Raw genomic sequence first — 14351 nt, 5'->3', positions numbered from 1 at the left:
TTCTGTCCTCTTCAATGGAAGATGTAAGTTGTTGCAAGTGATGGGGAAATTTCTACTTTCTTGCTGAACGAATGATGGATGACGACGTGAGTGGGTCTTATGATGATTAAATGTTGACATGTGTTGAGGAGAAGTTTAATAATTCTACATGTGCTTGATGGATTGGAGTGTCAAACCATGGATAGGATGCATATTTACAATGTGACTGGGGGTTTTAAACTTGGTTGTGATATATTGATTTTAAAAAAAAAATGATCGTAAAGCAGCATCTCTTGTGAGGACATCTCATAGTCCTTTTGAAGGAGCAGTTTCTGATTTTGGTAGCCATGTTTATACTATTGCTGGACTGGATGTTTGATGACTGTGCCTTGTCCAGCAGGCAGTGTGCTCTGGCATAGTTGTTGCATGTGCATCACATGTTTTTGACAACCATGTTTTCAGTCAATCTTTATCCCCCCACAAACAAACTATAATAAAATTTGATATATCATTCATTCAAGTTTATTGTTTTTGTCTCATTGTCTAATTAGTGAGGATCGAGTCATTCGCAAGTCTCGGCCAAGGGTTCACATCGTAGCAAGATGGTTCCAAGGCTTGAAATTTGTAATGGATCAACATATAATTCTTCAGCATGCCAAGATTAACTTATTTTGCATCTGCAGATGTATTAGTATTAGATGCTTGTTTTATCTTTAAAAACATAAAATCAGGTTCGAGCATGAAATGCTACTTGATATGGTCAAACAAATATGCTAAGAATGAGTGAGTTGTCTTTTCTTATTCACTAGCCCATCATCATGTTATAGTGTATGCCCTAAAGTCATTTGCATGTAATTGTAAATATTTATTAGATTAATAAATGATTTTTTCCTTTCTATGATCATATAAAGTGCAGGATGCATGTCATTCATCGGCCAGATGGCCAGAAAAGAGTCCATAAGTACGTCAGGGAGTTTATCCAAGTGGATGAGGTGTTTTTCATTCGGAGGATTGGATAGATCTATGTAGTCAATATTTAGTTATAGCTATAGATGAGGTTGGGCATCATACCTATAAGGCTATCGAGATAGATAGTGGCTGCATGGAGTTCTTCCTTTACTGAGGTCAGACCTCGTGTAGACATTGGCAATTCACTCATAAAGCATTGTATGGGGTAGAGGTATGAACCTAATACACAAGCTTGCAAGTGATCTCTTGACTTGAAGAGAAGGATGCCTCATTGAATTCTGGAGATTAGTAAATGTGTTGCCAAACATGTGTATCGACCATGATATTTTGGATTATGTCTTTGTTAGGGAGTGCAATGTTTACTGGATTTAGATATGACTAAGCGTCGGGTTGTCCAACATGGAAACTGTTATAATGGTGTGGTGTCTATATTAGAATAGAGACATGGTCTAACATATAAATTATGGACCAAGTAATAATTTGAAAGGATTTTGAAAATAATTATTTTACAAATTACTTGTGAAAAATAATTAATTATTTTTAAAATGATTCCTGCAAATTGTTTTCATATAAGGATGTCTAAGATGATCCGTGGTCTAATGGACCATAACATCATATGACTAAAGGTCCGACAATGCTATGCTCAATGATTGCATGAGGACACTGAAATGATGGAAGATTGAATTGTAGGATATAGCTTATGTAGGAATAGGGAGACCAACTCAGTTCATCTTATCCATCAAAAGGTTTAGTAATACCAAATAGACTCCAAATCCCATGCTGAACCATGTGGCCGATGTATGACTAGGTCAGTTTGAAAATGTGGATCTTTCATGAGTGGGAATCTGAGTTGATCTATCCTAATAACACATCTAGCATGTGCTATCTATCTAAGTTCAATTGAAATTGAATTCCAATGAAGGATTCTCTTATTAATTGGATCAAAAAAGGTATGGATTTGATTGGATAAGAGATTAGACTAGAGAATTGGTCCGGATAAAAGGATCAGGCTATGTTAGGTCAAGCAAGACCTGAACTAGGTTGATCAGGATCACCCGCACTAGACCCAAGTAGGAGTTGGCCAAGCTTTGCTAGCATCCTTGCCTGGTCTAGGGGCACCATTTTCAAAGGGAGGAGGTGGCCACCCTTATCAGGTCACTATCCTTACCTTTCTCTCTTTGGACATTGAGTCCTACGAGGACTTAGGAGAGAGGCGGCCAAGGATGTCACACTCTCCATCCTTGTCTCATCCTAATTAAAGTCCAAATAGGGTTCTGGAGAAGAGGGGACAGCACCCTCTTCTATATAGGGGGGCATGCCCCTCCTCTTAGGCATCCAAGAATCCAACCCAGGGGACACCACGCACACAAGGAGAGAGCAGAAGAGGGGCATTGGGTGTTTCTTCTCCATCAGAAAGAGGGAGAGAGAGGAGAAAAGCTTGTTGGACAAGAATTTTCAGCAGTGCAACCCCTTAGCCTGTGGTTCTTGGAGATTCAGAGCCTAGCAGAGCTGTGGAAGATAAGCATGTAGACTGAAATAGCTGTAGATAGTGATTCTAAGAGAGTCATATGCTTTTGCAGCCTGAGTGTATCCTGGGAATGCAAAGATCAACTTCAGAATCATCATCATGGGTAGGTATAATTATCGCTTATATGTGCTTCTTTATGTGGTAATATCATGAACAAAAGTCCTAATATTCTACTGTAAGTGCTCTGATGATCCCCCAGGATTCTATCACATCATTGTGCTTTTTGTTTTGGTAGCTTATCAAGTGCAAATTTAGGTTTACCACTACATCCTTGCAAGTCCATGAGTCCAAAAATTACTCTAGGTTAATTATTGGTGAACAGAGTTGACTATTGCTAATAAGAATCCCCCTTTTTTTTTGCTGTGAATTACCAATAACCTGCAACATGTAGAACCAAATGATTATCCTGACTGTGTTGCTTTGTATCTTGCACTCCTCATAGTGACGGATTGAAATTTGATTGTTGATTTCATTTATACAGCTTATAACTTCTGTCTTGGAACATGGCATGTAAAATACAAACTAATCTTTATAGTTACTGAGGTTCTGCAAATTTGCCTCATAACATGTTTCCATCAATACCTGCCTCGGATATAAATATATCTTGTTGTCATACATGTTGTATTATAGTTATGCTTCTGCAACTGAAAGTTTCATCATCGTACTAAATTATTTTGTTTGTTTCTTTTTTCGGGGCTTTAGATGCTTCCATTTCAATGTATTACAGCTCTGATGAGGCTTCTGAGATAAGCGATTCTGAGATAGATGACCATGAGGCCAAATCATACCAACTTCTGAAGTCAGGGAAACTTAAAGTAAAAGATGAAGACAACACTTTCAAGTGTCCTTTGACTCCTTTCCATGTGGGAAGAAAGAAACAAGAAGGCTGTCACAATGGACTGCTTCAACATGCAACGGGATTGGGTGTGTCTAATTGAGAAGCAAAAGTGAAGGCCAATTATTGAGCATTAGCAAAACTCTTGAAGGCTGACCATGCTGATACAGCAGGCCCATCGAAGCAACTAATTTTAATATAGTAGGACCCTTCTTTGAAGACCAATGAAGAGGATCAGGTTGTGTGGCCTTGCATGGGTATCCTTGTCAATGTTTCTACCGAATGGAAAAATGGCAGACAAGTTTGTGAGAGTGGAGACAGGTTAAAAGAGCAGTTATCTAGATTTAATCCATTAAAAGTCATTCCTTTATGGTACAGAGGTCATACAGGAAATGCAATTGTGAATTTCTGCAAGGACTTGACTGGGTTGAAGGATGCTATGTCATTGGAGAATTATCTGGATGCTAAACATTTTGGTAAAAATGATTGGAATGAAAGGGAGGATCCCAGGTGCAATATTTATGGATGCAATGCATGGGCTGATGATCATAGTTCAAAGGGTCCAGTTGGAGAGTATTTGTGCAAAAATGGAGATCTAACTCATCTTTCAAAGGAAGAGTCTTGCAAAACAGATAAACTTGTGGCAAATCTGGCAAACCAGATTGAGGTCAAGAACAAACATTTACAAGAACTGGAATGCAAGTACAACGAGAGCACTAGCTTCCTTGTTAAGATGATAAAAGAAAGAGAGAGATCGATTACTTCAATCTTATCATGAAGGTACATATGATGGTTAGGTTTTCATTCATTTCCGTAAATTCCTTTCCTGATTGTTTATGAAATTGCTGTGTTTATTAGGCTTTAGAAATCATATTAGCCAAAGAACTTTTGGTTTTACACTCAGATAGGGTCGTGTCTACAATTGTTCCTAATATAATCCTAGTGTAAAGATGCATCCTCTGTACATTGCTTCCTTTAGCGGAACATCTTGTTATTAGAAGATTTAGGCATGCTTCTGCCCGTCCCCTGTAATGCACCCCCCCCCTCCCCCCGATAAAAAAAACCACCAGAAAAAAGAAAAAGATTTAGCCATATAAACTTCCAATTTATGCAAGAAGTTAATTGTTGTTTTTTGAACTTTAGACTGAAATGCACCATGCCCCCAATTGGTTCTGACATTGCCTAAAATTCTTTTCTCACTTTTTATGTAAGATATTGGCTAAGCATGGTTGATGGTTGTAAATAATATTAGAATCAAGTCTGAATTTTAAGCCTGGAATGGGTCTCTTGCCCTTCAAATTTTGATGCATTGTTTGGAGCGGCACTTTTAAAAATAATGATGCTTGTGATCTTGATGAAACTTTCATCCGGTGTTATCCTTTTATTATTTCCTAACATCCATCGATGAGGAGCTCTCACAGGTTTTGTAATTTTTTTGTCCTTTCATCAGAAATATGTAAGATGCAGTGTCTTGCTCAGGAACATTCATACAGGATGTTTAAGGAGCACGCAACGCTAAAGGCACTACTGGGTGCTAAACAAAGAGAGCTTGATTTGAGATCTAGTCAACTAGATAAACTGGTTGCTCAAAATGACATTGAGAGGATGAAACAGAATGATGAGAAACAAAAGTTAGTGAGACTTGATCTTGTTTGCCAGACATACCTTCAATGAATATCATGGATTTGAATTAGAAGGCTGCTATATAATAATATTTTTCTTCGATAGATTTCTACTTTATGTTATTAAGTATTTACATGACAAACTTGGGCAAAATAGTGCGCCGCTGTGCTTTGTAATAAGCTTTGTGTAGCAAGTGACATTCAAGTATTAAATCTTAATAAAATCAGAGTCTGATTCTGCCAAATTCAAGAAATAGGTTCTCTCTCTTGATGCTTTGCGGCTAGCATTGCAAAATGAGTGAACTTATTTGGATATCCTCCTGATTGTTATTTTGTACTCTTCTAGAAGAAAGTCAAAGTCTTTTACTGGATGCATGGAAATGCTCCAATTTTGTGGCTGATTTCTCTTTAAGAGCTGCAGTATTACTGATCAGTGGTTCTATTTTTTAGCATAAACTGATGAACAGGTTGTCTGTAGTACCCAGTGATGAAGGGCAAGCTTACATGCGTTTCATGTTGGGTAATATATTCATATAGTGGGCTTAACTCAGCAGATTGGTACCTCACTTCAATGGAGAGGTCATGAGTCCAAACAAGATGGTGCCCTGCCTGCCACTATTCTCAAAAAAATGTCCATATCATCACATAAAAGCACATTGCTTACATATTAACTCATGCATGTGTCCAGATATTTTACATTTCCATGTGTCCATATAAAAAGCATACATAGAAAAGAATATTGGCTTGTCTTAAAAAAATTTTGCACACATGTTAGCTCACGATTACATTGAAGATTAATTTGACAACGTTATGTCTAGATGGCAGAAATAGTAATTATCATGTTCAACTTGGATTTTCTGTTGCATCAAAACTATATGAATTAGATGATCCTGACCAATTTTATAGTTTCTTGTTTTAGCTGTTGTATATCTTAGAATCTTTCTTTGATAATCTGTCAAAGCATGATAAAGATGACTTCGCAGCCATGTAGACTGATATTGGTTAGAATATAATCCTACAACTCTGAAGGATGTTGAAATGGAGGCCAGGGAAAAGAAAAAAAATTACATATATCATATGTGCTACTGGTTGCCAGGTTCCTTTTCCTGTTCACCTAACCAACTAAATACATGGCAGTCACAGGCTCTCAGCAAGTGCTTTGCACTAGCTTGTGAAGATGCTTAATGTAATTTTCTTGTTTTTCCTTTAGAATGTAATAAAGAACAGCTCACTTCAAATGGCATCTATGGAGCAGAAAAAGGCTGATGAAAATGTCCTAAGGCTTATTGAAGAACAGAAGGTTTGTTGCCCTCAACCTGATGCTTTCTTTATGTGGTATCATTTACCAAGTCTATATCTGGTGAAATCTGTCATCTGACAATGAAACAAATGGACAGAGAGAAAAAGATCTGCTCTCAAGAAAATTCTTCAGTTAGAAAAGCAGCTGGATGCAAAACAAGAACTGGAATTGGAAATACAACAATCGAAATGTAAATTACAGGTGATGAAGCACATGTTAGGTGAAGATGACTCAGCAGTCAAGAAAAAGATGGAGAAAATGAGTGAAGAATTAAAAGAGAAAATCGAAGAAATGGAAGATCTGAAGCTCTTAATCAAACTCCTGTGGTCAAAGAACGTATGAGCAATGACGAGCTACAGGAAGCTCGGAACAAATTGATTAAAGTATAGACTTTTCTCATTTGTGGTGTGTAAAGGACTCTTTTTGAATCAGTAACCATTCTGTGGAATTCTCAGGAGTTGCCAGCTATTTTATGTACCATAAACTGTCTCAATGTACTGAAAGCATTTGCATGATACAGGGCTTAAGGGACATATCGGGGAAGAAATCTACTATTGGAATCAAGAGAATGGGTGAACTTGATGTTAAGGCATTTCAAAGTGCATGCAAGCAAAAATTTTCAAAAGATGATGCTGATACAAAAGCTGCAGAGTTTTGCTCTGCGTGGCAAGAGTACTTGAATGACCGAGTATGAAATCCTTATAAAATTGTTAGCATTGCTGCAAAGTCTCAGGTACAATTAATAAGTCTCAGACAGAGACTGCAAGAACTGCCTATGCTGGCGTTATGCAACCATCATATGATAATTGCACAGATGATTTTTATTTAGATGAAAACTACTTTTTAAGCAGTATGAGATCTTTAATTTATATGTTTTTGTTGTATTATGAATTCATGCTTGACTCATCAGCTAATGTAGTTGTCGAAGACCATGATGCCATTGTGCTTTTACTATGCAATATCCTAATGTCATAGAGTGACAGTTTAACCTTTATGTTTGGTAATATGCAAGCAGACAAATCTTAGGGCATGATTTTTTCCTTAAGCATGGAGACATAGATGGTTTCAAAAAGAGTAATTGGTAGACTTTTAAAGCTCATTAGAGGATTGAAAATTGTTTCATAGTATGCTAGGAAGCTTTTTGACTTATAAAATCTTACAGCTTATATGAACTAGCATAGGCTGTCTAGTTTATTATCAGTCTTCAGTTTTGCTGCTCGGTTTCCTTATTAGCTACTTAGTGCAGGGTTATTCTATATAACCAAGCTTGTTTGATGTAAACAAGTGAAAATTTTTCAAAAGTAGTTATTCTTATTCATCACTTATTTAGACTTGCATGTAACTGTGAGGGCTACAATTTTGCAGCTTCAACTCATATAAACAACTCTTTGAGTGTCTAGTTTATTCTTGGCCATTAGTTTTTGCTGCTTTGTTTCCTTGTTAGGAACTTAGAGCAAAGTAGTTCTATATAACCAAGCTTGTTTGATGTAAATTAATGGAATTCCTAAAGGTAATTCCTCAGGGGTGAATGTTGGTTTACCTTCCTCAAAATAGATAAAAGGAACAGCAAGATTTAGCAACACCGGTTTAAGCAGTTGTTGACCGCTCATGAGAAGCTGAACATGCCCCAAAACTTTATTCTTGCATCTGCACCCTTTTCCTAATTCTTCCTGTCCATTTCATCGTTAAACTGCATATATTGCTGGTGTTTTTGATCATGACTAACCTTATTTCAGATGATGTTTTCTGAGAGATGTATTCAGGTGGTCTTACACCATATTTAATCAATTCATCAGTTATTTCTGAAAAGTAATAATAATAAAGGATGTTGATGATGATGATGTTTTCAAAGAGATGTAATCAGATGGTGTTATGTCATATTTAATCAATTCATCAGTTGTTTGGGAAAAATAATAATCAATAATGATGATGACACCAAAACTGGTTTATAGAAAGGACAACATCAAATACCGTATCTAAGCATGATGGTGGTGATGGTTTATAGAACAGGCAACATCAATTATTTGATTTTGATGACTTTATTCTGTGTTTATGATAAATTTACTAGGTGCTCGTGTTCCATCAGTTTTGCAAGAGCATCTTCCTTTCTTTCACACCTTCTGGTTTCAGCTGTTAGCCTGTGGACAAGGGAGTGTAACCTGAGCCACATGAGCCCAAACCTAGGAACATGCTCAACACTCGGCAGGAAGTTCTGTACTTCCTATTTTATGACTTACATACTGACATACATGTTTTTGAACTTGGTAATTGGGAAAAAAATTGCCATTGTTCCTTTATGATATATTATATCAGATCTGATTTGTAAATCAATGTTTTGGTGTAGGAAGTGATAAATGAGGTTGATGAGAAACCATTGGCCTTGAAGGAGCAGCTGGGAAATGAAGCTTAGGAGGCTGTTACAACTGCCTTGTTGGCAATAAATGAGTACAATCCCAATGGTAGGTATGTCATTCAAGAGCTCTGGAATTATAAAGAGGGACAAAAAGCAACGCTGGAAGAGGTTGTGCGACACATATTGGATGAATGGAAGGCTCAAAAGCATAAGTGGTGAAAGCCCAAGGAAGAGGTACATGTTCATCTTTCATGGTACTCTCCATGCCATAAACTTGCATGGGCTTGTGTCATTAAGTTGACAACTGATTTGATTTCATAATTATATTTCTACAGAAGCTGGTGCTTTATTTATCCTGTATATGACACCATTTTAGGCAAAAGCCATCCACAATAAGTCCCTTAAACTTTTGTTGTTAACATAAGAAAGGACAAAAGAGGTCTGAAGCAAATACTTTCTAACTTCTAAGGTTCTAATGCTTAGAGAACTATATCCACATATCAAGAATGCCTTGTACCTAATATGTAGAGATTCATGACTAACAGGTCATATCCAATTAACTTGGATGGCCTTAAGAATTGCTTTTTGTCATCCATCGCTATAAAGAGCTAAAAGCCAAAACATTTGCTAAGTTTCTCTTCATTTTAGCATTTCATGAGTCTGCTGAACATCTGAATAAGCATACCTTTGTTCATTTGGTGAGAAATTACCCAATTTTAAGGGACAGATGATTTGCCCGTATTATAAAGATGAAAGGTCAACTATCTAAAAAATCTAGACAACCAGTCTGCTAAACCATGTTTACAAATATAGAATATAAAGATACTATTTCTTTATCTTTTGCCTGTTCAACGTATTCTGTATAAAAACAAAATTTATAGAATACCCACTAGAATTTTAGTAACAGTAGGCTGATGTTATTATAGTTGTATTATTTGTAGTGAGGAGTATATTTATGGTGCATTATTAAAATTGTTGGTTTGTACTTCTCAAGTTGTTTTTTGAAATCTCAGAAAATATCAAACTTTTACACACACACACACACACACAAAAGCACGTGACTCCCCCCACCCATTCTTGTTAGACATATGTGGGCACGAGCTTGGAAGCGAGTCCATTACTGGGGATGGGCTAACCTGCCCGAGCCATTTTGTGTTGGGTACACGATGACGTACAGGCTTCGGTACCTCAAACTTGGGAATGAATAGAAAGTCAACAAAGTGAAAAAAATGGTGCTCAAGAGAGAATTTCTCCATGTGAAAATGTATGTGAACGTCTCTCTCTCTCTCTTTTTTTTTTTTTGATAATTTACATGGTAGAGTTGTTTCATATGTATTTTGATTGCTTGATGTTGCTACGGCCTACGAGAAATGGATGATAGAATGAAAAATTTGCATGAATTACAAAATACTTTTGGTTGGATGTTAAATTCTTGATCTGAAGAATTGTTCAGCATAGTGGAGCCATCTTCCTTTATATTGTACATTTGGAGTTTTTGAATACGGTATGGAGATTTTATTAAAGTCAATGAGTTGTTAACCTTCTTTTCTTTTCTTTCTAGTTGTACGTACTGGGAGGTGGCTATCAGCATTACCGTTGGGGGTAGAAAATTGCTATCATTTCCAAATGAGACGTTACTTTTTCTTCTGTACCCAGTTTGATGATTCATTGTATCTTGTAGAGAGGTAACCAGGTGGTTAACTATGTAGTCATCAATGATGTTGGAATGGCATAAAAATTTACAGGAGATCATTATTATTTTCATCTGATTTCCTTCCTTTTCTGTGACTGCCCATGTGGCTCTATTATAACTGATCTCGTGCCTCATCTACTGACATATTTTGGTTTCTTGCCAGATGTATGCTATTGATTGCTACTGTATTGGTACCGGATTTTATAGGTGTTCTTGGCTATTATGTTGCAGTGTATGCTGCTATTTTATTTTTTTCCTTTTGTATGTCACACAGGATCCAAGGCAGATCAAGGGTGTTTTAGTCCTTTTACTGGTATGCTATTATGCGTAATTTTAGATGAGAACTCGTGCTAGGGTTCTGGGGGCGAGGGGGACGTCGACGCTGGGAGATGAAACAGAGAGCCTAGGATGTGTTTGTTCTTTCCCCTTGTATTATGGATGCAATATGGGGCTGTGATTAGAAAGAGAGAGGGCTCGAGTGGGGTCCCCGAAGCCCTGTGGCTTTCATCTGCTGCGGTAGAGGGAGGGAGGGAAGGTGCCGCTCTTTTGGCTTGGCGTCTCGTCTCTCTCCACAAAATTTCTTCCCTTATCTCCCGCAAATAGGTGGATTGGGTTTCTTCCACGATGACGGGTGTCTCCCTTCGATACACTTGATATGAGCCCTCTCATTTCCTGTTTCGTTTTATATTTTCATTTCTCTTTTAGAAATTTATACATCATGATCGCCATCCTTCTATACAATTTAGTATTATTGTAGAGGTTATACCATCTCAGTTGATATTCTCGAAATTCATACTCAAAAATTTTCAAAGGGATAGGAATATCGATGTAAGGCTTAAGGTTGAGCAAATAATCGAAATATGAAAAAATCCATCCAATCCGTTCCGTATGAAATTGAATCCATATGAAATCGAACTTGAATCGAGTTGAATTGGATTGTGATTCGTATAAAATTTGGTTAATTACGGACAGGTTTAGTTTCTGCATTTTTAACTCATATGAAACTGAATTTGATCGATCGATATAGTATTTTCAATACTTAGAATATTTGAAGAATTAAAAATTGATAATTATGATATGTTATGTACTAATTTATGGATGTTATGAAATTATTATATTCTAGTTTCTATATGAATTGAATAATATATTGGTTTGTGATATTTAAAATCAACATTAGATCAACATTAAAGTCCAAACCGATACAATCAATCCGAACCCGCTACAAACTGTTAACTTCGGTTTTAAATGGTTTATATATGATAAACAGTCAGCAGCGGGTTGGATTTTTTTCAATCTGATTAGATTCAGTCGAATCAAATTTTTCTCTCAACCTGATCCAATCCGATCCATGCTCAGCCCTAGTAGGGTTCGACTGTAGAGCTCATCATTAGGCCGACCTCATAAAAAGATCGAGATCATCAGAAAGTTGACCTCATCAAGAATCAGAAAGCTGATCTCATCAGCAGGCTGACAGCTTTTGTCATCAGAAGATCGATCTTATCATCATCTGATACGTGGCAGCAGATCATTATCTAAGTTCATAACACTCTTAGATCACATCGGTCTAAGACTGATCTGCCTCTCTAGTATTATCTGCTAATTAGCTTAGTTCAGAACTGCTAATAAGCAGGACACTTACCTCGACTTAATTCTGATCTCCATCCCCTTATATCGGTTTCTGATCGACCTGATTACTGATACTCAAGGCATGGTGCTTAGTTTAGATATTTACCGATATCAATTATTCTACATCGGTCTGTTACCGATGTGCTACCATGACTACGGATAGTTATCTGACAGCTATCATCCAACTCAGCCGTAATTATCTTTTAGTTGTATTCTAGCTCATTTGCCACGTAGATAGTCGCCTTATGATCTCTGTACAGTTGACAATTCTGTTACAACAACCAAACAGCCTAATAGATCTTTAATGGCCTAACAACCTAATAGATCTCTAACAGTCTAACAGATCTCTAATGGCCTAACAACTTTTTCTTAAGACCTAAGCAAGCTCCCTCTATAAAAAGGTGACAAGGTGCTCTGCAAAAGGTAAGTCCAAACTAAGTCTGAACTCACAAAAACAAGACTTTGCTAAAATTTTCACTAAGGAACCAGAGTTTTCTCTACTCAGAGTTCATTCTACTTCTCTCTACTCACAAGCTCTTACTTCTTACTTTCTACTTCTCCATTTTTACTACTTGTTCTCATGGTCCCGACTAACTTAAGCATCAAAGGGTCCTAAATCAGAGGACAACCCATGATTTTGGAACTAATTTTGTAGGTTTTGTTTGTGATTCATATCAATATAACTCTCAGCTCTCCAGCTCGATTCATCACCGACCTCACCTCCGAAGCCTTATAGTAATAGATTGGCGCTAGAGGAAGGACATTTGTCCAAAAATTTTATAAAAAAATAATGAATCAGAGAGCACGAAACAACTCTATACCTTTATTATTTTCTTCGAAAAACGTGCCAGAAGTAGTTTCACTTCTACTTCAATATATCACAGAGTAGCAACTAGAGACAGTTCCTCAAGAAACTTTGTCTCAACATAATCAGCAACCAATCTATCACAATCTGCCTACTACTGGGACCATCAACATAATGTCAAACCTTAGTGGAGATTGATAAGGTGCTCTGCGGAAGGTAAGTCCAAATTAAGTCTGAACTCATAAAAACAAGATTTTGCTAAAATTTTCACTAAGAGACCAGAGTTTTCTCTACTTAGAGTTCATTCTACTTCTCTCTACTCACAAACTCTCACTTCTTACTTTCTACTTCTTCATTTTCACTGTCTATTCTGAAGGTCCCGACTAACTTAAGCATTAGAGGGTCCTAAATCAGAGGGCACCCCACAATTTTGGAATTTTTTTTGTAGGTTTTGTTTGTGATTCATATCAACACAACTCTCAGTTCTCCAGCTCGATTCATCACCGACCTCACCTCCGAAACCTTATAGTAATAAATTGGCACTAGAGGAAGGGCATTTGTCCAAAAATTTTATAAAAAAATAATGAATCAGAGAGCACGAAATAACTCTATACCTTCATCATCTTCTTCGAAAGACGTGCCAGAAGTAGTTTCACCTCTACTTCAATGTACCACAGAGTAGCAACTAGAAGCAGTTCCTCAAGAAACTTTGTCTCAACATAATCAGCAACCAATCTATCACAATCTGCCTACTACTGGGACCATCAACATAATGTCAAATCTTGGTGGAGATTGGGGGGCAGATGAAAGTTCTTCTCCGAAAAGGCAACGCACTGACAATGAGTCTTCAGTAAAATTTTTTTCAGTATCTTAATTTTTATCCATAGGAGATCAAATCTCTATAATTATGTTGAAGCATCTTTTGTTCAAATGAGGTCATAAAGTCTAATCAAACAAGGATAAGAAAGTCTGTCCAAATGAGATAAATGTTTGAGGAAACTCAAGTGCTGACTTGAGATTTTAAGACAATATATCCTTGAAAGAAAAAGAGATGAAACATTTCAAGGTGAAACTCATCTGATATATAGGAGACCCAATTTGCCCATGACGATATCAGACAATGGTATTTCTTAAACCTCTATTATATTCAATTTATTAAGATTGGTTTGTTCTTAATTAATCGATCTAATTCTTAAAAGTCATATCATTTTTAATATTTCGAAGTTTACTTATTATATTAAGCTACATCGACTTCGTGATTGATCCAATCGAGGTCAGATAATATTCATATTATAAGAAGATGGTATCTTTAGTCTAACATCAGTTGTGAGTTAAGAAGTTCTAAATGATCAAGATCCACTGAAGCCTAAGGCCCACTGAAGTCCAAAGATGATCATGAGCCAAAACAGATAATACCTCATATACATGGGAGCAGAGTTAACCCAATCATCTGAGCCATCTAATCTCTTAGCCATAAAAATTCATTATAAATATAATTATCTAAGTCCTATATAGGACAGTTAAACTCAGATTGGGCTATGTAAAGTCAGACAGACCAATATATATATATATATATATATATATATATATATGTATGTGTGTGTGTGTGTGTGTGTGCGCGCGCGCGCGCATATATTAAAA

General features: G+C 36.7%; 1 pseudogene; it reads left to right on the top strand.

The window, feature by feature from the left end:
* The first annotated feature begins 1500 nt into the window (after positions 1-1500).
* On the top strand, positions 1501-10478 carry LOC105044396 (factor of DNA methylation 5-like; annotated as a pseudogene).
* Positions 10479-14351: the final 3873 nt, after the last annotated feature.

This window comes from Elaeis guineensis, chromosome 5 (genome assembly GCF_000442705.2).
Source record: "Elaeis guineensis isolate ETL-2024a chromosome 5, EG11, whole genome shotgun sequence".
Classification (NCBI taxonomy): Eukaryota; Viridiplantae; Streptophyta; class Magnoliopsida; order Arecales; family Arecaceae; genus Elaeis; species Elaeis guineensis.
The sequence above is the reverse complement of the archived record's forward strand: the minus strand, read 5'-3'. Positions and strand labels throughout refer to the sequence as shown.